Here is a 24,621-nt window from a genome sequence, read left to right on the forward strand (position 1 = left end):
GTTGAGATAGGAAGAAATAAGTTCCGTGGGGCAAGAACAGGCTGAAACGATAGGTCTACCAGGGCAGTCCTGTTTGTGGATCTTGGGAAGGAGGTAGAAGTGGGCTGTGCAGGGTTGGGGGACTATGAGGTTAGCAGCCATGGAGGGAAGATAAGATAGGGGACTTGATAGGGGTCTTTAAGATTTTCACATGTATGTTGAATTTGGGTGCGGGAAAGTTCTTTTGAGCAAAGGATTGGCAAACTAGGGGACACAGTTTAAAGTTAAGAGTGTCAACAGGAAGTGAGAAATTTAGGTAGTTTTTTTTAAGCAAGGTGATAGATTTGTGGAACAGCTTGCCAGAGGAGGTGGTGAAACAGAAAGCCATGGCAAGTTTTTTTTTAAAAAAGGACTGGAGAAATTCCTTTTAGGGAAAGGATTACAATGCTCACAGTTATCACAGTAAGGTAACTGATGGGAGGTTTGGAAGATTAGGCTAAATGGACCAGTGTCACCTCCTGCCCAAAACATTACTATATTACTAATATCCGGTTTAATGCAACATTGTGCAACGGTTTACAAAGGGACTTTCCACATCAACTCCTATTTTAAAAATCAGCTAGTTTCAACTTTGACTCCTTTTTGATTTTTGTTCAGTGATTTCTGTTACTTTTTTTTAAAATGCTTCAACAGTAAAGCGGACTTCCTTTAATGGCTCAGTTGGTGGGCTCACTACTCTGGTGTAATGCTGAACCAGACAGACAAGGAAGGTTCCAAGCTTGATCCCTGGTTTCACTTGAGTCAGCTGATCATAGCCAATTAATGACAGGGACACTATAATTGACTCTGTTTCCCCCTGAAGTACGGAAGGGGGAAAATGGGGTAGGGTGCCAGGTTCCTGCTCCTACTGGAAAGTGCATTTGTGTGCACATTCGCTGAGGACATCATCATTCTTTTTAAAGGCCTATAAAAATCTGTAGTTAAGCCAATTTATGAAAGTGCACCAAACCATGACCTTCTTTACAGGTGATCTGGCTTATGTCACTAGGTACAAAATTAAAATATCCTCCTCTCCAGAGCCCCTACAGTGCACTTTAATTATAACAAAAAAAAACACACATCCAAATCCTGGTTCTTAGTGAACTTCTTCACACTGAAAGAAAATCAATATAGCAAGCAAATTATAAATGATACAAAGATCTGGGAAGTGAAGGTAATAATAATGATTATGGCTGCTGGCAGCACAACTGTCTCGACATCTTTACAGCTGGTACCTGTTTCCATTCCTACCCGCACCAAAATGTTAAGCATTGCCTCTTGCAGATTAAAGAAGTGTGAGATTTCTACCCAGTTTGTAATAGATCAGGGAATTAAACCACTGCTATATCTCTAATTCTGAACCGAAGAGCCTAGTCATACTAACAACAGAAAATGCTGGAAAAACTCAGCAGGCCAGGCAACATCCGTGGAGAGAAATTAGAGTCGACGTTTCGGGTCTAACCCTTTTTCAAACTGGAAAGGAAATGAAATAGATCGAAGGCAGGGCTGCGATAGAACAAAAGAAGTAAAAGAGACATTAAGAGGTATTCAAAACCAGACGAGATGGTAATAGGACAAGTGGAGACAAAAGACGGCAAGATTAGGTGTGAAGTGTACTGGCAGGATGGGAGACAGCTGCCGTGTGGGAAAGAGAAAAAAAAAGGAAAGGGGGGGAAGGGAAGATCCAAAACACAGGCGTGGAAAAAAATATAAGTAAAAATGTAATAGGGGCTGAGGTTATGATCTGAAATTGTTGAACTCATCATACGTTTCTGATAAAGAATGGAAAAACTTGCATTTATTTAGCGCCCTCCGGGACCTCAAGATGTCCCAAAGCGCTTTACAGCCAATGAAGTACTTTTGGAGTATAGTCACTGTTGTAATGTAGGAAACGCGGCAGCCAATTTGCACACAGCAAGCTCCCACAAACAGCAATGAAATAAATGATCTGTTCTTCTGTTTTAGGTGTTGGGTTGAGGGATAAATATTGGCCAGGATACCAGGGAGAAACCCCTTACTCTTCTAATAGTGCCTTGGGATATTTTACGTCCACTTGAAAGGGCGGATGGGGCCTCAGTTTAATGTCTCACCTGATGGACGGTACCTCTGACAGTGCAGCCCTCCCTCAGTAACTGGACTGAAGTGTCAACCTAGATTATATGCTCAAGTCTCCGGAGCAGAGCTTCAACCCACAACCTCCTGACTCAGAGGCAAAATTGCTGCCACTGAGCCAAGGCTGACATATACAGGAGTCTATCCTTAGGTTCAAGGAGGAAGAGTAAAGAAAAAGTGGTTCAGTAATAATGTTCAGTAATAATGTGCTGCCTTGAGTGCCTTTAGAGTGCTTTGTCAATTTGATGTAGTATTTACTTAATGACAGAACATCGGTACTGTAATAGCAGTAGAGATAAAAGGAAAATCTGTAAGTGTTGGAAATCTGAAATAAAAACAAAAAAAATCTGTGTGAACAACTGAAAAACACAGCTTAACATACTGGGCCTGCCTGATTTTGCGGTCAGAGGCTTCCCGTGGGCGGATGCCTCCGAACCACAATAAATCTACGCACCTACCTGATGGTCCTGGATCCATGGAGACTCGTGCTCCTGGGCCTCTATGCGTAGGCCTGCATAAAGGCCCACGTATCCCAGGGAGCGCATGCAGTTCGCAAGCACCCCTGGGATCATGTGGGCCGGCCCAATCAATCAGAAAGGGGGATTCCCATTATGCTTATGGGGATTCCATTTACGTACGGAATCTGCAATAAGCATGAATAGGAATCCCCTAAAAAACACATGTACACAAATTTGAAATTTAAAAAATCATTACATGTTTAATTAAAATACAATTTCATTAAATATTTAAAACAAAAATTTAATTTTTTGAAAAATAAATGTAAACATTTTTTAAGGGGCCAAAAATAACACAAACTTATTTTACAGGTTTTTGAAGGTTAACATGATTTTAAAAGTTTTAATTTAATATTTATTTTCACCCTTATGCTGGTAAAAGAGGCCTTACGCCTGCTTTTACCAAGTGCAAGAGTTTCACAGGCATTCGCTTGGCAGTAGTTGGGCAAATAGCCCAACTCTCCGCCAATGAATGTCTATTTCCTGCGCATGTGGAGGATCTGTCAAGAAGATTCTTGGCAGATCGCAAGTTCCGGGTTTTCGCGCATGCACAGCCCATGTGTAAACCCGTAACCTGCACGGCATTTACGAGCGCACGCAGTCATATGCCACAGAAAATCTGGGCCATTGTTTGGAGACCATGGGCTCGATTTTGTCAATGGAGAGCTTTTGGAGGCGGGACTCCCACTTTTTGGGTTGTAGTCCCGTCTCCATCTACTTGTGGCCAACCCACGCTATTTTCCCTTGATTGACCTTGTTAAGCCCGCTCAGCAGGCCAATTAAGGGACACCTGGTTACTGGTGACATCACTGATTGACATTTCATCTGTCAAGAGCTTTTGACAGATGAAAAATCAGCGTTTGACAGCTCTATGAAGCTGTCGAACACTGACAATCTGTCTTCTAACTTGAGTCCTTCTCTCCAGACCAGAAAGCAGAGGCTGCAGCTTTTGACAGTTCAGCGGCCATTCTGCTTTCTGTGCCGGTGAGCTGAGGGACTCCCGAGAACTGAAGGAAGGAAGCCTGCAGGAGAAAGTAAAGGTAAGTAAAACTTATTAAAACACTTTACACTTACCTCACACTCTTACCTCTGCACACATGCACCCATGACTCACCTGCACAACGGACATCTCGACCCCTCCAACCCCTGTAGACCGACGGTCCGCCTCGCTAACTTGGCGTGGTTCGGAGCCGTCGGGAAGCTCACTCTTCAGGGCTAAAAATAGGGATTAGGCAAAAAACTGCCTGTTAACAGGCAGTTAATTGGCACTAATCCCCTTCCCGCCTCGGGGAGGCGGCTCCCAGCACAGGTCGGGTACCCGCCTCCTGGGACATTGGCACGGAGGCGGGTTGGGGGCAGGATGGGTTTCTGCCCCCCGATTCTGCAATTTTCCCACCACTCCCGCCTCCAAACCCGCCTCCTTGGGGCTTGGAAAATTGAGCCCCATTTGTCAGAACAGAGCCCAAGTTCCTGAAGAAGGATCTCCACCCAAAACACTAACATATCTCTTTTTTTGAGGTGCTGATGGTGTGCTGTGTATTTATAGTATTTTCTGTTTCCAGTACTGTATTAACATTTATTTTCCATTAAACCGATGGGGTATCCAATTTACACACGCCAGGTCCTTAATCATCATGACCAGTTGCAATTTTAACCATCCATTAAACACATGGCTGGATCGAACATTAACCCTGTCCCAAAGTTGTGAAATTTTCAGAATATGTTAAGGTTGAACCTTTGTGGTTATTTTTGAGGGACAGCCATATCACCAGCCGGGTTATTTATATAACATTTGCTAAATGATTTGTCAAATAATTCACTGTTTACTGTAGTCAGCTAAAATGGCAGCAATTTGAGATAGATTATCAGAGATAGTCGACATGCGTACTTCATGAATGGCGTTAAAATAGCTGCGAATGAAGCTGAACGAGACCTTAGAGTCTTCGTAGAGTCCACGCTAAATGTGTGCAACCATTGCAGAGCAGCCACCAACAAGGTTATAGAATATTGAACTGTAGCCAAAACAGTAGAATAGAAAAAGAAAGACTTGAATTTATATAGCGCCTTTCAAGACCACCGGACGTCTCAAAGCGCTTTACAGCCAACAAAGTACTTTTGGAGTGGAGTCACTGTTGTAATGTGGGAAACGCAGCAGCCAATTTGCACACAGCAAGCTCCCACAAACAGCAATGTGAAAATGACCAGATAATCTGTTTTTAGTGATGTTGGTTGAAGGATAAATATTGGCCCCAGGACACCCGGGATAACTCCCCTGCTCTTCTGCGAAATAGTGCCACGGGATTTTTTACGTCCACCCTGAGAGCGCGGATGGGGCCTCGGTTCTAAAGTCTCATCCGAAAGACGGCACCTCCGACAGTGCAGCACTCCCTCAGCGCTGCACTGGAGTGTCAGCCTAGCTTTATGTGCTCAAGTCCCTGGAGGGGGACTATGAACCCACAACCTTCTGACTCAGAGGCAAGTGTGCTAACCACTGAGCCACAGCTGATCAAAGGAGATAATGATCAAACTGCTCTGGTGAGACAGCACCTTGAATACTGCGTCCAGTTCTGGTCTCCACGAAACAAGACACATTCAAGCGCTGAAGGCAGTGCAGAGAAGAGCCATGATGCTGATCCCCAATGTCACTGGTCTGAGTTATGAGGAAAGATTGGAGAGACAAAGGGCTGGATTTTGATTGAGGAGGCGTGTAGGAGGCAGGACTACAATTTTTGGGGTTGTAGTCCCGCCTCCATCAAGTTGTGGCCAACCCACACGATTTTCACTTGATTGACCTTGTTGAGCCCAGCCAGTGGGCTCAGCAGGCCAATTAAGGGCCACCTGGCAACAGGTGATGACACAGATTGACATTTCATCTGCCAAAAGCTTTTGACAGATGAAATATCAGCGTTTGACAGCTGTTTGAAGCTGTCAAACACTGACAATCAGTACTCCAAGTTAATTGGTGGATGAATTAGCTGTGCAAATAGAGGTAAATTAATATGATTTGATTGGGATTACGGAAACATGGCTCCAGGGTGGCCAAGGCTGGGAACTCAACATCCAGGGGTATTCAATATTCAGGAAAGATAGGCAAAAAGGAAAGGGAGGTGGGGTAGCATTGCTGGTTAAAGAAGGGATTAACACAATTGTAAGGAAGGATATTAGCTCTGATGATGTGGAATCTGTATGGGTAGAACTGAGAAATACCAAGGGGCAGAAAACGTTAGTGGGAGTGGTATATAGACCTCCAAACAGTAATGCGGAGGTTGGGGACGGCATTAAAAGGGAAATTAGAGAAGCGTGCAATAAAGGCACAGCAGTCATCATGGGTGACTTTAATCTACATATAGATTGGGCTAACCAAATTAGTAACAATACTGTGGAGGAGGAATTCCTGGAGTGTTTACGGGATGGTTTCCTGGACCAATATGTCGAGGAACCAACCAGAGATCAGGCCATCTTAGACTGGGTATTATGTAACAAGAAAGGATTAATTAGCAATCTTGTTGTGAGAGGCCCCTTGGGTCGGAGCGATCATAATATGATCAAATTCTTCATTAAGATGGAGAATGAAGTAGTCGACTCAGAGACTAGGGTCCTAAATTTAAATAAAGGAAACTACGATGGTCTGAGGCGCGAGTTGGGTAGGATTGATTGGGGAATGTCACTCAAAGGGTTGATGGTGGATGGGCAATGGCAAACATTCAAAGACCTCATGGATGAACTACAGAATTTGTTCATCCCAGTTTGGCATAAAAATAAAACAAAAAAGGTGACTCAACCGTGGCTAACAAGGGAAATTAGGGATAGCATAAGATCCAAGGAGAGGACATATAAATTGGCCAGAAAAAGCAGTAAACCTGAGGATTGGGAGCAGTTTAGGATTCAACAAAGGAGGACAAAGGGATTAATTAAGAAAGGGAAAATAGAAAATGAGAGTAAGCTTGCCGGGAACATAAAAACTGACTGTAAAAGCTTTTATAGATATGTGAAGAGAAAAAGATAGGTGAAGTCAAGCGTAGGTCCCTTGCAGTCAGAATCAGGGGAATTTATAATAGGGAACAAAGAAATGGCAGACCAATTAAATACATATTTTGGTTCTGCCTTCACAAAGGAGGACACAAATAACCTCCCAGAGATGTCGGGGAACATAGGGTCTGATGAAAGGGAGGAACTGAAAGAAATCAGTATTTGTAAGGAAATGGTGTTAGGGAAATTGATGGGATTGAAGGCTGATAAATCCCCAGGGCCTGATAATCTACATCCTAGGGTACTTAAGGAAGTGGCCCTAGAAATAGTTGATGCTTTGCTGATCATCTTCCAACATTCGATGGAATCTGGAACAGTACCCATGGATTGGAGGATAGCTAATGTTACCCCACTATTCAAAAAAGGTGGTAGAGAGAAAACAGGGAATTACAGACCGGTAAGCCTGACATCGGTAGTGGGGAAAATGCTAGAGTCCATTATAAAAGATGTAATAGCAGAGCACTTGGAAAACAGTGACAGGATCGGACAAAGTCAACATGGATTTACAAAAGGTAAATCGTGCTTGACTAATCTACTGGAATTTTTTGAGGATGTAACTGGTAAAATAGATGAGGGAGAACCAGTGGATGTCGTGTATTTGGACTTTCAGAAGGCTTTCGATAAGGTCCCGCATAAGAGATTAGCGTGTAAAGTTAATGCACATGGGATTGGGGGCAAGGTATTGACTTGGATAGAGAACTGGTTGGCAGACAGAAAGCAAAGAGTTGGAATAAACGGGTCTTTTTCCGAGTGGCAAGCAGTGACTAGTGGGGTACCGCAGGGATCGGTCCTTGGGCCCCAGCTATTCACAATATATATTAATGATCTAGACAAGGGAACCAGATGTAATATCTCCAAATTTGCAGATGACACAAAGCTGGGTGGGCGTGTGTGCTGTGAGGAGGATGCCAAGAAACTCCAGGATGATTTAGACAGGTTGGGTGATTGGGCAGATGCATGGCAGATGCAATATAATGTGGATAAATGCGAGGTTATCCACTTTGGTGTCAAAAACAGGAAGGCAGATTATTATCTGAATGGCAATAGATTGGGAGAAGGGGAAGTGCAACGAGACCTGGGTGTCCTTGTGCACCAGTCGCTGAAGGTAAACATGCAGGTGCAGCAGGCGGTTAAGAAGGCAAATGGCATGTTGGCCTTCGTAGCGAGAGGGTTTGAGTACAGGAACAAGGATGTCTTGCTGCAGTTGTACAGGGCCTTGGTGAGACCACATCTTGAGTATTGTGTGCAGTTTTGGTCGCCTTATCTGAGGAAGGATGTTCTTGCCATGGAAGGAGTTCAGCGAAGATTCACCAGGCTGATACCTGGGATGGCAGGAATGACGTATGAGGAGAGATTGGGTCGATTGGGCTTGTATTCGCTGGAGTTTAGAAGAATGAGAGGGGATCTCATTGAAACTTATAAAATTCTGACAGGACTGGACAGACTAGATGCAGGAAGGATGTTCCCGATGGTCAGGGAGTCCAGAACCAGGGGTCACAGTCTAAGGATAAGAGGTAGGCCATTTAGTACAGAGATGAGGAGGAATTTCTTCACCCAGAGAGTGGTGAACCTGTGGAATTCTCTACCACAGAAGTCAGTTGAGGCCAATACATTAAATATATTCAAGAAGGAGTTGGATATATTTCTTAAGGCTATAGGGATCAAGTGGTATGGGGAGAAAGCAGGGACCGGGTACTGAATTTGGATGATCAGCCATGATCGCATTGAATGGCGGAGCAGGCTCGAGGGGCCGAATGGCCTACTCCTGCTCCTATCTTCTATGTTTCCAATTCCTTCCTCTCAGGCTGATTTAGAGATCTCTCCAGAACAGAAAGCTGAATGTTGCAACTTTTGACAGCTCACGGCCATTCTGCTTTCTGTGCCGGTGAGATGAGGGACTCCTGAGACGTGAAGGAAGGAAGGAAGGCTGTAAAGGTAAGTAAATGTAAGTAAAACTTCTTTAAACACTTTACACACACCAAACACAGTTACCTCTGCACTCATGCACCCATCACTCACCTGAACACCGGACATCTCGAACCCTCCAAGCCCTTCAGCCCGACGGTCCGCCTCGCTAACTTGCCGTGGTTTGGAGCCGTCGGGAATCCCACACTTCAGCAATAAAAATAGGGATTAGGCTAAAAACTGCCTGTTAACTACCTGTTAACAGGCAGTTAATTGGCACTAATCCCCTTCCCGCCTCAGGGAGGCGGCTCCCAGCACAGGTCGGGTATCCGCCTCCTTTGAAACTGGCATGGAGGCGGGTTGGGGGCGGCATGATTTTGTGCCCCCCCGTTTTTGAGATTTTAACCCCCCACACGCCTCCAATCCCGCCTCTGTGGCCCAATGAAAATCCTGCCCTTAGTTTTACAGCCTGGAAACGAGCCATTTAAGAAGTGATATTACAGAGGTATATGAGATAGTTAATGGTATAGGAAAACTTAATCTGCAATATTATTTTAAATTAAATGGTGGGACTAGCACAAGGTTCCAACTACTAAAAGGTAATTTTAGCAAATCAGATTACAGGACACTTTTCTTCAGAGTGATCAATGTGAAGAACAGACTTCCAGATAGAGTAGTAGAGACAAAGGCCGTGAATTTAATAGTGCTGAGGGGGGCAGGTTTTGAGGCGGGTCCGCTGTCAAAATTGCAAAGATTGACAGCGGGTAGGAAACCCGCTGTCAACCCGCCTCCACGCGAGTCTCCCAGGTGTCGGGTCTGTCAGCGCAGAACTGACCCGACACCAAGCGGCATGGGAGACAATTCAGCTACTTAAATGGCTTGTTAAGGGCCAAATTAAGAGTATTTTGAGGCTTAATTCTAATTTTACTTTCTCCCCCCACGGGTTACCCGCTGTTCGGGGAACATGCCAGCTCAACCTGGCGTGTTTTGAGTCTGCTCTGATGTTTGTGAAAAAGTGACAGCTGCAGAAGTGGTGTCAAGGATGCCATGTTGCAGATGGTGTAGTTTCAGAGCGCAGAAAATGTTGGTTACTGCAATTTTAATACATATAGAGATTTCTTTAGCTTACAAATTTTTAGATCCAACTGTATGTCCAGTGCCACCTCATTGGGAGAACCCCTCTCACCATTGACAGATCGCTTCTGCCATCTCACCTGTGGGGGCGGGGGGGGAGGGGAGTTATGTCTGAACAATCACTGCAACTCAGTAATACACTTCTCAAATAAAAACAGAAAATGCTGGAGATATTCAGCAGGTCCGGCAGCATCTGTGAAGAGAGAAACAGAGTTAATGTTTCAGGCCGATGACCTTTCATCAGTACAGTTCTGACGAAAGGTCATCGACCTGAAACGTTAACTCTGTTTCTCTCTTCACAGATGCTGCCTGACCTGCTGAGTATCTCCAGCATTTTCTGTTTTTATTTCAGATTTCCAGCATCTGCAGTATTTTCTTTTTGTAATATACTTCTCAAGGTGTGCTCAGATCTGTCCAATAAGGGGCACTTTTTGAAAAAGAGATTTCACTGTATGACAACACATTACCAGAAACTTCACATGGACATTGGCTAAACCTCTCAAGTGTCTACCCTTGTGTGTTGTTAGTTGGTATGTTTGCAGTAGGATGAGGTTGAGTGTGAGGGGTGGCTAGTGAGGTGGGGAAGTGATAAAGTAGATAGAGAGGATTGGGTGGAGGTGCAAGGTAAGTTGGTGTCCTGGGGAGGTCTCTTCCGCCCTTGGAAGGGAAGATAACCTCCCTGCATACTGTGACTCCCTCCATAAGCATATGGAGGGAGTCATTGGAGAGCCTGGGTGCAAGCGTTCACCTTTGTGCAGTGATTGTCAGTGCTTGTAGCACCTCAATGCTGTCAAACACTGACAGAACAACTGTCAAACTCCATGTTGACGTGGTCCCTTTAAGAAAATCAGCTGATGATACGTCATCAAATGACGTCTTCAGACCCGCTTCCTGTTAATTGGCTGATAAGCCCACGCAGGGCGGGCTTAACAAGGTCAATCAAGGTAAAATCACATCTGCAGAGCAGATGCAGCTAGGAGCGGGACTGGAACCCGGAAACCAGCTGTCCCGCCTCCTCCATTAAATTCGCGGCCAAAAACTCTGGAATCATTTCAGAAACAATTAGATTCTACAATAGTGGGGGTGTTAGACTCTCACTGGATGGATGAATTAAGACGAGCTGAATGGCCTTCCTCATCTGTAATTACTTTGTGATCTTGGAAACAGCCCATAAGCCCAAACAAGGCTGGAACATAATGGCCTAGAAATTCGGTGGCACCCCATTTGGGGCGCCAGTCTCGCCTGGGTGCCGAAAGTACTGCCCCGGAAGGAGCCGCGAGCGCCAGCCCGATATTCAGTTTGAGCGCCCCAAACGGAAGCGCGGCGCTACTCGAGGCGCCCCATCATCCGTCTTGGGGCGCTGCAACTGAAAATCGCAGCGCAATGTGCGGCGCTGCGGTACTGCAGGCCTTCCTCCCCTTCTTAAAGGGGAGGGGCCTGCTGCAGCGCGATCAGAGATCGCGAGTGCCGGCAAAAGAGCCCGGCACCAAGGAGAAGTGCCGGGCGCTTGGGACACAGCCTGCACAACGTGGGGGAGGGGTTAGGAGGCCGGGGACGGGAGCGCAGAGGTGTGCTGGCAGGCAGCCAACAACAAAGATGGCCGCCCCGCACCGCCTTTAATTTGCGCCTCTACCGCCGCAGGTAGGCCCCCCTGAACCGGTTGCAAATTGCAACCGACATTACAGCGGGGGGCGCTACCAAATATCGCGATCGGGGTGGTAGCGGGGCGCTGCGCACACCGATGACATCATCGGTGGCGGCGCAGCGCTACAGGCTAACACCGCCATTAGTGCCCCTCTAAATTTCGCGGGAGGCGTGGCCAGTGGCACTAAACCCACTAAGTGCCCTCTTTGGGCGCTAACTGATGGCGCAGCCCACCGAATTTCTAGGCCAATGTGTTTGAGTTTATAGGATCATGTCCCAAAGAAGGTGCTGTTTCAAGGTTCATAGTGCTGGATACCATCCTGGTTAAAAAGAGGTGAATTAAATGAGGATGTGGCAATTAGGTACAAGTGATACAGAAACGTTTTTTTTAAAGTTCCTAAAATTCTGAATTTTAAAAAAGGTTAAAAGATCTGATAGAGGTATTGAAAATTATTTCTTTACTCTATCCCCATTTTCGTTCTGCCTTTCGTGACAAAAAATTACACCTGTTTATAAAGGCGAGAATGGTAATGTTGCTCAAACTGTGGAGACCCACAGTAAAAAACATTCGCCCACACCAATTCTCACTCACTCGGAGAAACAATCAAAGGACCCTCTTGCCTCTCAGCTCTTCAACTCAGATCAGTTAAACCAACATTGAACAATTTCATTCCAGAATCTGGGACATGACTCCCTGAGCTTCATTTCTCATTGTGAATAGCTGCATGTGCTCTGTGTAGTTCCTGCCTGGGAGATGTGTTTGGGTTATGTATAGACCTGTAGGACGATCAGGACACAAATGGAAAACGGTCAGCAACATCGTACTGTTTCGAGCACTGAACCACCAACATGCTAACAGCCTATGAAAGTTTAACATTCCCTCAACGCCACTCCCAGAAGCCAGTCCATCTGAACCTTTTCTTTCAAAATAAAGTATGGGAAGGATTAGAACATAAGAACATAAGAAATAGGAGCAGGAATAGGCCACTTGGCCCCTCGAGCCTGCTCTGCCATTCAATAAGATCATGGCTGATCTTTGGCTCAAAGCCACTTCCCCGCCTGCTCCCCATAACCCTTCACTCCCTTATCTTTCAAAAATCTATCTATCTCCACCTTAAATGTATTTAATGACCCAGCCTCCACGGCTCTCTGGGGCAGAGGATTCCACAGATTTATGACCCTCTGAGAGAAGAAATTCCTCCTCATCTCAGTTCTAAAAGGTCGACCCTTTATTCTGAAACAATTCCCCCGAGTTCTAGATTTCTGCACGAGGGGAAACATCCTCTCTGCATCTACCTTGTCGAGCCCCCTCAGTATCTTATATGTTTCAATCAGATCACCTCTCATTCTCCTAAATTCCAATGAGTATAGGCCCAACCTGCTCAACCTTTCCTCATAAGTCAAACCCCTCATCTCAGGAATCAACCGTGTCAGTCGTCACTGAACTGCCTCCAGTTCATTGATGGCGATTCAGTGCCATCATCTGAATTGCACTTACCTACCACAAAGGATATATTGTATTGTAGAGTGATTATTTCTAAGGTTTAGTGTTCAATGTCTTTTTAACTTTGGCTTTAACATGTTTTTTTTTTTGTTTTTCTGGCTTCTTCAGTCACATCAGGGTGAAACTCAATGGGTTGCCTCACTGAACTCGCCTGCCTGCAGTTCTGGCCATTATTTTGCTTATTGCCTTTCAAACTTCTACCTACTGAGATTTGAATGTACATACACAGCTTAAAGAGAAGCAGAGGTACCACTGAGCTGCTAGTGTTTCATGGTGCTAAAAGAGATGCATTTCCTAAATGAAGGAGAGGAAAAAAAACCTCACAGGAATGTAAAAATAAAATGTTTTGAGATGTATCACAATACAATACTGAAACATTTTAGTATTGTTTGCCTTTCTTTAGAATGAGCTTTATAAATATTGATCTGTAGAGTTAAAAAAAAAATATTCTAAATGAACTTTGACGTCTATAAATTCTTGTATATTTTTCAGTGTGCCAATTTGTAATATATTTTGTAAGTGTATATTTTTCTTAGAAGTGATGTGATGTGTTTGGATGTGCGCGTAACCCTTTTATTCCTCAGGGTGTTAATAAAAGGACGTAGAGTTACATTAACTGCTCTGGAAAACCAAAATACCGAAGAGAGAGATAGAGAGAGAGAAAAAGGCAAGCATTTTGTTGGAGGTTTTGTAATAAGCTGAATTATGTCGTGAAAGAGTGTAGTGAAACAGTGAAAAAAAGAAAAAAAAAACACAAAAAATGTTTGCAAAAAAATTTGTGGGCTCTTTGCTGTTTTATAGACCCTTTCCTTCTCTTGTAAATTATTCTGACATTCAGTTTTTGTTGTAATTGTTGCAAAGGTTTTAAATATTTGTGCTTTCAAATGCTGTACGGTACATGTAAATGTTATTCTTGTTAACTTGATGCGTTTTTGTAATACTGTCATTTATCGAATAAATGTAAAACACGAGAATTAACATTTTGAAAGAATGACTCTACGAAGACTGCTTAAGCTACTGTTCAGAAACAGACCTGCATCAAAAAAATTTAGCTAATTGACTTTTTTTGGTGTAAATTACTTTTTTTTTTAAATAAAAGTTGTTCAAAGTCCAAACATATTACATTTTTACAGTACTTGGAAAATACGTTTTGTTGTTTTTATGGTGTTGATGCTGATAGAATTCTAATTTTTAAACTCCTGTTTTTGCTGCTGAATACCATTCCCTAAAAGGCAGCTTTAATCTTAATTATTTAAAGCTGCAGTATGTTATATAATATACAAAATACACACGTGTAAAATATATTTTAAAAATGGCAAGTGCTGCAAAATTTGTTACCCAACCCAGTGCAAGTTGTTCTGTTCATATAATATATAGTGACGGTAATTTTGCGATAATAAAAATGTTCCTATTTCATTGGCCCCTTTCTCTTGCAATAATAGCTGAGGACTTTCATCAGAACGGTTGTTTTGTGTCCCTGGTTTTTTTTTTCAAAATACTGTTGTGGATAGTTGCGAGATCAATAGATTGAGTGGTGTGTTTTACAGCATGCTAAACTCCCCCAGCTTTTCTTTTTAAAAAAAAAAAATGAACACTATATATTATAACTAACAATTGTGTTGGAGTGAGTTACAGATTGTAATACCGTCAGAAGATTCATACAGCACTCGGGAACTACTTGAGACTTGCTTTTGTGGGACTTAATGCAAATTCAGTAATATGTAGTACAACCTTTGTAACATGTTCAAACCCTGTATATTTAACCATATTTTACAGTACGTATATATATTGTAAAATATGGATATGTATGTTGCAAAACTGCTGTAAGAAAATGTGATTATATACTTCGTGACATACAGAGTATGTAAAACTGAATGAAAAGTTTGTTATTTGTTTCTTTTCAGCTATCTTTTTTGAACATTGCATTCATATCAAGTAATTTAATTCTGAATTATATAATATATTGCAGTTTTAAATCTACTTTGAAGGGAAATTCAGAAGAATACAGGAATTGCTCGAAATAGCACTGTCTCTGTAAGCTTATTAATGAACCCATTGGGTTTAATTTTCAATAGTTGTTTATAAGTGTGTGTTTGAAGGAACAGTTTTCTGCAAGTATTGTTAAATATTTATTTTGTATAAAGTTTGTGAAATGGTTGCACTCATTAGTGATTTTTTTTTATTGTCTGCACCTTACCTATTGCCTGCAATCACAGTTTGATGGAATGATCGCAAATGTTATCTACAATTTTTTTGTTAAATGGCATCAACAATTTTTTTCCCCTTAAGCTCACAAAGAGAAGCGGTATCATTGTGCTGAAGTATGTCATGTTCCTTTAAAGATATATATCAAATAAAAGTGCAAAAAGTACAAATCACATGCATATATGCCTGAGGTATTTAGAAGTTCAGAGATATCCTACAGACTATTCTGCAGTGTCGCACCGGTTATTGGTAGTTTTTGCAATGCTGGGGTTGTCAATCTATGTTAGACTCGTATGGAAAAAGCATTTTTTTTAAATTCTTTTTTAAAAATCACACTTCTATTACAGTAGACTATTCCAGAAACAACTCAAAAGGGAAGTGCCTTAGCAGTGCGTGATGTTGGTTTACCATTGTTCTGTTCCACAGCAATGGCTGGACACAGGACTGTACAGAATCATAGAAGTTTACAGCACAGAAGGAGGCCATTCAGCCCATCATGTCTGCATCAGCTCTTTGGTAAATCTGTGAGTCTCTCCGCTATTCATCCCAGATCTCAGCTGGGTAACTGGGTGGAGGCTGAAATGAGGCAGGAAGTGCTTTTCTACAGGAGTAATGTAAGATATCACACAACACCAGGTTATAGTCCAACAGCTTTATTTGAAATCACAAGCTTTCGGAGTGCTGCTCCTTCGTCAGGTGAAGTGGAGAAATGCATAAAGAAATGCATAAAGACTCCACTTCACCTGACGAAGGAGCAGCGCTCCGAAAGCTTGTGATTTCAAATAAAGCTGTTGGACTATAACCTGGTGTTGTGTGATATCTTACATTTGTCCACCCCAGTCCAACTCCGGCATCTCCACACCATTTCTACAGGAGGGCAGGGAAAGTTGGCAAGTAACTCAGCATGGGTTTCTCTCTTGCATCTCCTTCTGGCTGAATAATATCAACAGAGTAAATGGACTGTTCATCCCCTCCATTTAGTGAGAAAAAGCATGCTACAAAAGGAGATATGAGAAGGAAACAACTGATGTTTAAGCATGTGAATATTTTCTTTTCATATCCACAAATCATCTGTAGTGTAAATGGTGGCCAGGTAATCTTTCGTTAAGTCGCTACTCCACAGTGAAACTGACCTCCACTAGGTGTATGAGTATTACCCAGAGACTAGTCTCCCTTTGTTTTCCCTCCTTGTGGACCTCTCAGCTGCATAGATGTGATTTTTGAACATTGTGTATGTTAGAGGTTAGAAGCAGAATACCCAGGCCTTCCACTCTATGCAGCCACGCATTGGCCCTGCACACACACGTTTTAAATACCTGCAAATTAGGACCACAATCCAGCAGTTACATGGGCAAGATCCAAGCTTGAAATCTTTCATTTATACGACATAAATCTCAGATACATATACCATTTAGAATTAATTTTGAAATCCACTTTATATCTAGATGACCTGCGCACAGCATAAAGGGGAGGGCATTGACTCAATTGGGTACGAAATGGTATAGCCAAATGTGAAAAGTTCAAATGTATCCAGACCATTGGTGAGGCTGCTTAAGTTGGATAATTACGTGACTGTTCATTGCAAGAGATGCCAAGCTAAGAGGACCACCTTTCCACATATGAAATTGGAATTTGGTACTGAACGAATGTGCGGAACTCAAGACACAATCTTCTTGCACTTCCAAGCTGCACTTCCTATGCCAGGTAATGCCAACTTAAAAAAAAAATATATACTGTTGCTGACTATAGATAGCTGTTTTACTAGTTTTAAAATATTAAGCCTGCAGCATTGAAAGATGCAGAACAAGCGTTCTTTAACAAGACTGCTGAACCTGCTAATAAAATTCTCAAAGTGGAAAGAACAGCTTACGGGCGGTAGTTGAAACATATTTGTTTCAGCCAGTCTGAGGTGTTCTAAATCTTATTTGGGGTTCTTTCAAATACTTATGCCCACTATGTGCTAACAAAAAGCTGTAAATGGATGAATTATGTGATGCCTTGGGAGGATGATAAGTAGGTTAAATTATAACAACTGAGAGTATTTGGCTTTCTGCACACAACATGGCTGAGATTTCAAGCATCCTGGTGATGCCTTTGTCACTCTGACTCAATTGGGTAAGAAATGGCATAGCCAAATGTGAAAAGTTCAAATGTATCCAGACCATTGGTGAGGCTGCTTAAATTGGCAATAGGGAGTTATTTTGCATGATGCAGCGCAGCGGAAACGATGTTTTCAATTCATTACCTTCAGTATTTGTGTAAATACATTTCAATATATAAACGGTCAGGTAAATTACCTGAAACGTATAAGCAGATTTAAAAACCTGAGAGAAATAGCTGGTGAGAATTAGCAGGCGATGAAAGCAGAAACTTGCCAAGCTCATGTCCCTCCTCCCAAAATAAGGAGAACACAAATATACAGCACAATTGTGTAAATAAATGTTCTATTGAAATCACTTAAGAATGAATATTCTACAGTTTTGTCAGTGCATGAAGTGCTTATGAAGGGAAGTATATGAAATTGATGTTGACAAGAATAGAGATTGACTGTGGCTCACAGCAATAATAACTTTGTGTTTATAGTAAGAGCATTTACAGAGTTCAATAGGCCAGATAAGCTAATTGCTTCTCGTAAGATGGATACAGCATTGCTTTAAGATTAAACAAACGCCATTGCATGAAAAAGAGAACTGCTAGGAGGCAGAAAGACCCGTGGGAGGTGTATGGAGGCAGTCGGGGTGGGGGGCTCTGGCTGAGATTGGGGGGGCCTCTAGCTGAGATCGGGGTGGGGGGGCTCTGGCTGAGATTGGGGGGGCCTCTAGCTGAGATTGGGGTGGGGGGGCTCTGGCTGTGATCGGGGTGGGGGGGCTCTGGCTGAGATTGGGGGGGCCTCTAGCTGAGATCAGGGTGGGGGGGCTCTGGCTGAGATCGGGGTGAGGGGGCTCTGGCTGAGATCGGGGTGGGGGGGCTTTGGCTGCGATCGGGGTGGGGGGGCTCTGGCTGAGATCGGGGTGGGGGGGCTCTGGCTGAGATTGGGGTGGGGGCGGCTCTGGCTGAGATCGGGGATGGGGGGGCTCTGGCTGAGATCGGGGTGGGGGGCCACTAGCTGAGATCGGGGTGGGGGGTCTCTGGCTGAGATCGGGGTGGGGGGGCTCTGGCTGAGATCGGGGTGGGGGGGCTCTGGCTGAGATCGGGGTGGGGGGGCTCTGGCTGAGATCGGGGTGGGGGGGGCTCGGGGTGGGGGGGGCTCTGGCTGAGATTGGGGGGGCTCTGGCTGAAATCGGGGTGGGGGCTCTGGCTGAGATCGGGGTGGGGGGGCTCTGGCTGAGATCGGGGTGGGGGGGGGCTCTGAGATCGGGGTGGGGGGGCTCGGGGTGGGGGGGGCTCTGGCTGAGGTCGGGATAGGGGGCTCTGGCTGAGATCGGGGTGGGGGGGCCTCTAGCTGAGATCGGGGTGGGGGTGCTCTGGCTGCGATCGGGGTGGGGCCTCTAGCTGAGATCGGGGTGGGGGGGCTCTGACTGAGATTGGGGTGGGGGGGCTCTGCCTGAAATTGGGGTGGGGGGGCTCTAGCTGAGATCGGGGTGGGGGGCTCTGGCTGAGATCGGGTGGCGGGGTGGGGGGCTCTGGCTGAGATCGGGGTGGGGCCTCTAGCTGAGATCGGGGGTGGGGGGGGCTCTGGCTGAGATCGGGGTGGGGCCTCTAGCTGAGATCGGGGTGGGGGGCTCTGGCTGTGATCGGGGTGGGGCCTCGAGCTGAGATCGGGGTGGGGGGCTCTGGCTGAGATCGGGGTGGGGGGGCTCGGGGTGGGGGGGTTCTGGCTGAGGTCGGGATAAGGGGCTCTGGCTGAGATCGGGGTGGGGGGGCCTCTAGCTGAGATCGGAGTGGGGGGCTCTGGCTGAGATCGGGGTGGGGGGCTCTGGCTGAGATCGGGGTGGGGGGGCTCTGGCTGAGATCGGGGTGGGGGGGCTCTGGCTGTGATCGGGGTGGGGCCTCTAGCTGAGATCGGGGTGGGGGGCTCTGGCTGAGATCGGGGTGGGGGGCTCTGGCTGAGATCGGGGTGGCGGGGCTCTGGCTGAGATCAGGGTGGGGGGCTCTGGCTGTGATCGGGGTGGGGCCTCTAGCTGAGATCGGGGTGGGGCCTCCAGCTGAGATCGGGGTGGGGGGGCTCTGGCTGTGATCGGGGTGGGGGCCTCTAGCTGAGATCGGGGTGGGGCCTCTAGCTGAGATCGGGGTGGGGGGCTTTGGCTGAGATCGGGGTGGGGGGCTCTGGCTGAGATCGGGGTGGGGGCTCGGGGGTGGGGGGGGGCTCTGTCTGAGATCGGGGTGGGGGGGCTCGGGGTGGGGGCTGGAGATCGGGGTGGGGCCTCTAGCTGAGATCGGGGTGGGGGCTCGGGGTGGGGGGGGCTCTGGCTGAGATCGGGGTGGGGCCTCTCGCTGAGATCGGGGTGGGGGGCTCTGGCTGTGATCGGGGTGGGGCCTCTAGCTGAGACCGGGGTGGGGGCTCTGGCTGAGATCGGGGTGGGGGGCTCTGGCTGTGATCGGGGTGGGGCCTCTAGCTGAGATCGGGGTGGGGGGCTTTGGCTGAGATCGGGGTGGGGGGCTCTGGCTGAGATCGGGGTGGGGGGCTCTGGCTGTGATCCGGGTGGGGCCTCTGGCTGAGATCGGGGTGGGGGGCTCTGGCTGAGATCGGGGTGGGGGGCTCTGGCTGAGATCGGGGTGGGGGGCTCTGGCTGAGATCGGGGTGGGGGGCTCTGGCTGAGATCGGGGTGGGGGGCTCTGGCTGAGATCGGGGTGGGGGGCTCTGGCTGAGATCGGGGTGGGGGGCTCTGGCTGTGATCGGGGTGGGGCCTCTAGCTGAGATCGGGATGGGGGGGGGCTCTGGCTGTGATCGGGGTGGGAGGCTCTGGCTGAGATCGGGGTGGGGGGGCTCTGGCTGTGATTGGGGTGGGGCCTCTAGCTGAGATCGGGGTGGGGGGCCTCTAGCTGAGATCGGGGTGGGGGGCTCTGGCTGAGATCGGGGTGGGGGGCTCTGGCTGAGATCGGGGTGGGGGGCTCTGGCTGAGATCGGGGTGGGGCCTCTAGCTGAGATCGGGGTGGGGGGCTCTGGCTGAGATCGGGGTGGGGGGCTTTGGCTGAGATCGGGGTGGGGGGCTCTGGCTGAGATCGGGGTGGGGGCTCGGGGTGGGGGGGGGCTCTGTCTGAGATTGGGGTGGGGGGGCTCTGGCTGAGATCGGGGTGGGGCCTCTAGCTGAGATCGGGGTGGGGGGCTCTGGCTGAGATCGGGGTGGGGGGGCTCGGGGTGGGGGGGGGTTCTGGCTGAGGTCGGGATAGGGGGCTCTGGCTGAGATCGGGGTGGGGGGGCCTCTAGCTGAGATCGGAGTGGGGGGCTCTGGCTGAGATCGGGGTGGGGTGCTCTGGCTGAGATCGGGGTGGGGCCTCTAGCTGAGATCGGGGTGGGGGCTCTGGCTGAGATCGGGGTGGGGGGCTCTGGCTGTGATCGGGGTGGGGCCTCTAGCTGAGATCGGGGTGGGGGGCTCTGGCTGAGATCGGGGTGGGGGGCTCTGGCTGAGATCGGGGTGGGGGGCTCTGGCTGAGATCGGGGTGGGGGGCTTTGGCTGAGATCGGGGTGGGGGGCTCTGGCTGAGATCGGGGTGGGGGCTCGGGTGGGGGGGGCTCTGTCTGAGATCGGGGTGGGGGGGCTCTGGCTGAGATCGGGGTGGGGCCTCTAGCTGAGATCGGGGTGGGGGCTCGGGGTGGGGGGTGCTCTGGCTGAGATCGGGGTGGGCCTCTAGCTGAGATCGGGGTGGGGGGCTCTGGCTGTGATCGGGGTGGGGCCTCTAGCTGAGATCGGGGTGGGGGGCTTTGGCTGAGATCGGGGTGGGGGGCTCTGGCTGAGATCGGGGTGGGGGGCTCTGGCTGAGATCGGGGTGGGGGGCTCTGGCTGAGATCGGGGTGGGGGGCTCTGGCTGAGATCGGGGTGGGGGGCTCTGGCTGAGATCGGGGTGGGGGGCTCTGGCTGAGATCGGGGTGTGGGGCTCTGGCTGAGATCGGGGTGGGGGGCTCTGGCTGAGATCGGGGTGGGGGGCTCTGGCTGAGATCGGGGTGGGGGGCTCTGGCTGAGATCGGGGTGGGGGGCTCTAGCTGAGATCGGGGTGGGGGGCTCTGGCTGAGATCGGGGTGGGGGGCTCTGGCTGAGATCGGGGTGGGGGGCTCTGGCTGAGATCGGGGTGGGGGGCTCTGGCTGAGATCGGGGTGGGGGGGCTCTGGCTGAGATCGGGGTGGGGGGGCTCTGGCTGAGATTGGGGGGGCCTCTAGCTGAGATCGGGGTGGGGGGGCTCTGGTGGGGGGGCCTCTAGCTGAGATCAGGGTGGGGGGGCTCTGGCTGAGATCGGGGTGAGGGGGCTCTGGCTGAGATCGGGGTGGGGGGGGCTCTGGCTGCGATCGGGGTGGGGGGGCTCTGGCTGAGATTGGGGTGGGGGGCTCTGGTTGAGATTGGGGTGGGGCGGCTCTGGCTGAGATCGGGATGGGGGGGCTCTGGCTGAGATCGGGGTGGGGGGCTCTGGCTGAGATCGGGGTGGGGGGCTCTGGCTGAGATCGGGGTGGGGGGCTCTGGCTGAGATCGGGGTGGGGGGCTCTGGCTGAGATCGGGGTGGGGCCTCTAGCTGAGATCGGGGTGGGGGGGCTCTGGCTGAGATCGGGGTGGGGATGTTTTTGTCTTATAATACTGTGAAGCGCCTTGGGACGTTTTACTACGTTAAAGGCACTATATAAATACAAGTGAGATTACTGTCAGTGAAAAATATTTACCCCTATTGTATAGATAAATAACGTGTGTATGTCTATCTATCTATATATATAAAAGGATATGTCTGTCTGTCTCTCTGTCTGTCTCTCTGGCCGGCTATACAATCAAAAGTTATAGAGCGTACCTACACGTTATATCAAAAGAAAGCTCATCATTAGGGGACTCTTGTTGGCGTATTTACTTTTTGCTCGGACAAAAGTTGTGCCGACGGTCAGACAAAAATTGTGCCGACGGTATCCAAAAAACGTTCAAAATTCCTCTCATTATCTGCTCATTTGCATCGCGTGGGGGCGGGTTCATTGTGTGTGCGGGCGGGCCATCCTACAGTTGAGTGACGTGATGATTGACCAATCCTACAGTTCAATGACCTGACGGTTGACCAATCGGTGCGTGTGTGGGCGGGCCTTATCATTCTGAACCGAGGTGAGTCGCCGCCATCTTGATTCCAAACTTTTCATTTCATTTTACTGCTTTCTGCGTCTTTAAAAAAAAAAGTTGCTTTTAAAACACATAGGCCTAGAAATTCAGTTGTTTGCGCCAGCCGCTAGCGCCTTAGGAGGAGGAGATGTGGGGTGCTAAGCGGCTAGCGCCCGGGCGCAGCGCGATCTGCGCCTCTCGCCAACTTCAGTTAAGATTTAGCGGCGGTGCCAAGCCTTTGCGCGCGCTCAGCTGCGCGTGCAGATCCTGACTTCATTTCATGGTGCAACGCCCTTTGTGCGCCCCAAACCGGAAATTCAGTGGCGCCGGCCTATTGTGCGCCTGGCGCCCCTAGCGACTGGTAGAGGGGAACGGTTCCCAGTCGCTGCGGGGCACGGGGGGCGCTAATTAAAGGGCACTCCTCCTGCAGTAGAAATGGCAGCCATTTTGCAACACTCCTTCTTTGTGAGAGACGGATCTTTGGAGAGAGACAAAGGTAGCGAGCTTTCTGGTTTGGCTCAACACTCGCACAGGTACTTGTGGCTTCAGGCCACAGCTTTGCACTTGTCTTTAACTTCAGAGCCATAGCATTGATTGGAAACATATAATGGGGGCTGCAATGGGTGGAAACGTTGGGCTTCTCCATTGCATTCAAAGGGCTCAGACGCCGTGAGAGAGTACCAGTCATGGCCAGACGGAGAAGGGGCAACAGGCGTCGGCAAAGGAGGCCTTACCCGCCAGCAGTTCTCATATCTGAACATGTCTGACGAGCAGTGTGTTCGGAGGCTGCAATTCAGAAGGGCGGTGGTCACTGAGATCTGCCACCTGCTTCGCGGAGATCTGCAGCCACAGCTGAGGAGCAGGACGTCTCTGTCGGTGGCAGTGAAGGTGACGGTGTCTCTCAACTTCTATGCCACTGGCTCCTTCCAATCCGCTACTGGGGACATTTCCAACATCTCCCAGTTTGCGGTACATTGCTGCATCCGCCAGGTGACCAATGCCCTTTTCAGAAGGAGACGTCAGTTCATCTCCTCCATGACCGTTGACAAGCAGCAACAGCGTGCAATGGGCTTTGCAGCATTAGCGGGCTTCCCCATGGTGCAGGGCGCCATTGACTGCACGCATGTGGCTTTGCGGGCAACTCTAGAGAATGCCGAGGATTACCGCAACCGGAAGGGCTACCATTCGCTCAACGTGCAGTTGGTGTGTGACCACAGGCAGCTCATCCTAGCTGTCAATGCCCGCTTTCCAGGCAGCAGCCACGATGCCTTCATCCTGCGCCAGACTTCTGTGGCAGACATGTTCCAGGCCCAGCCTCACCCACGAGGATGGCTTCTCGGGGACAAAGGCTATCCTTTGTGCACCTGGCTGATGACCCCGCTCCGTGCGCCCCTGCTGAAGAGGGATACAATGACAGCCATCAAGCAACCAGGAACATCATTGAGCAAACAATCGGCATCCTGAAGCAACGGTTCCGCTGTCTGGATCGTTCCGGAGGAGCCCTACAGTACTCGCCTGAGCGAGTCTCCCATTTCGTTGTCGTGTGCTGCATGCTGCACAACCTGGCTATCCGCAGGACTCAGCCACTGCCACCAGACATTGGAGGACCACCAGAGGAGGAGGAGGAGGACCAGCACAGGAGGGAGGCAGAAAGTGCAAGGGCCGCCCGTCGGCGGCTTATTGCACGTCGGTTCTAGGCCCCCTCTCAGGGAATGGCTTGTGCCAATGGCACAAGATGAATGTCGCCGCTCCACAAGCCCTCAGCCGAGCAGGGCAACCAGGACTTCCAAAAGAAAGCATGGACAGTGCGATTTCAGAAAATTTATTACTTTGATACCTCTGTGCCCTTCCCACATAACAAACTAATGGAGAGAAGCCCCCCCCAAAAAAACAAATAGACCAGTCTCGGCCTTTCCAAAAAAACAAATAGACCAGTCTCGGCCTTTCCAAAAAAACAAATAGACCAGTCTCGGCCTTTACAAGTAAAACAAAGACACCAGTATCGGCCTTTACAAGTGAAACAAAACATTTGGCCACACCTTCTACTTTTTCCCCCGCGAGGGTGATGCGTTTCGCATCCGTGACTGGCCCCTGCCCGCCCTGCAGCTCCTCAATGGGACCCCAGTGGCTGTAGCAAGGCTGGGGGAAGGCTGCTGAGGGTCAGATGGCGAGACGGCAGATGCCCTTGGGGGTCGGCCTGGACCAGCTCTGGGCCTGGAGGGGCCGGCTGCTGACTGCTCCAACTCTGCTTGGGCGGCAGCAGTCTGTCCAGCGGCTGTTGGCAGCTGCAATGGAGGAGTGACAGTTTTGGCTGCAGGAATGCTGCCAACCTG

The 24,621-nt window shown here is 48.5% G+C and overlaps 1 protein-coding gene across 1 annotated transcript in view; it reads left to right on the forward strand.

Moving 5' to 3' along the window:
- Positions 1-15,026, forward strand: part of nexmifb (neurite extension and migration factor b) — a 45,726-nt gene extending 30,700 nt beyond the window's left edge. Inside the window, exon 5 of the mRNA XM_086000425.1 lies at positions 12,970-15,026. The gene's annotated coding sequence lies outside the window, so the exon portion shown is untranslated. The remainder of the gene's footprint in view (positions 1-12,969) is intronic.
- The last annotated feature ends 9,595 nt before the right edge of the window (positions 15,027-24,621 follow it).

This window comes from Somniosus microcephalus, chromosome 1 (genome assembly GCF_052327205.1).
Source record: "Somniosus microcephalus isolate GS21.2 chromosome 1, FLI_Smic_1.0, whole genome shotgun sequence".
In the NCBI taxonomy this organism is placed as follows: domain Eukaryota; kingdom Metazoa; phylum Chordata; class Chondrichthyes; order Squaliformes; family Somniosidae; genus Somniosus; species Somniosus microcephalus.